Source organism: Herpailurus yagouaroundi, unplaced genomic scaffold (genome assembly GCF_014898765.1).
Source record: "Herpailurus yagouaroundi ecotype Mexico unplaced genomic scaffold, PumYag 77, whole genome shotgun sequence".
NCBI classification, from domain to species: Eukaryota; Metazoa; Chordata; class Mammalia; order Carnivora; family Felidae; genus Herpailurus; species Herpailurus yagouaroundi.
In genome coordinates, this window is record NW_024412388.1 from 28,985,867 (window position 1) to 28,986,371 (window position 505).

General features: G+C 76.8%; 1 protein-coding gene across 1 annotated transcript in view; it reads left to right on the forward strand.

Moving 5' to 3' along the window:
* The first annotated feature begins 52 nt into the window (after positions 1 to 52).
* Positions 53 to 505, forward strand: part of ZC3H12A (zinc finger CCCH-type containing 12A) — an 8,996-nt gene continuing 8,543 nt past the window's right edge. The window contains exon 1 of the mRNA XM_040469549.1: positions 53 to 195. The gene's annotated coding sequence lies outside the window, so the exon portion shown is untranslated. The remainder of the gene's footprint in view (positions 196 to 505) is intronic.

Sequence of the window (505 nt, forward strand, 5' to 3'; positions counted from 1 at the left end):
GCCGCGGGGGCGGAGCAGGAAGGGGCGGTGGCCGCTCCGCCCCCTGCCGCCCGGGCCGGCAGCCACCTCCCCTGCCCGGCTTCCGCGTCACGGTGCCGAACGCCACCTGCCTTCTCCGTATAAAGGCGCCACCGGCCTCGCCCCCAGGACTCGGCCCCATGGAGACGCCGCGGGCCGTGGCTGGCGCTCGGCGGGGTGAGGCGCGTGGCGGGGCGGGGGGGCGCGGACCCCGGGGGCGGGTGGGCGGTGCGGGGAGGGCTCCGGCCGGTCCGGAGGGGAGGGACGTGGGGCGGGTCTCTCCGATTTCGCCTGTCCCCGGGAACCCCTCTAACTTAGCCCAAGTTGGGGGGAGCCTCGGGGAGGGGGGCTGAGGTCCGGAGTGGGGCCGAGGGGCCGCGGAGCTCGGGGCCGCGACAGCCTCCGCGTCACCCGCGCCCGGCGGCCAACCAGAGTTTCCCAGCAACTTTTCTCGCCAGTGGGTCGCCTCGGAAACTTACCCCCCCGC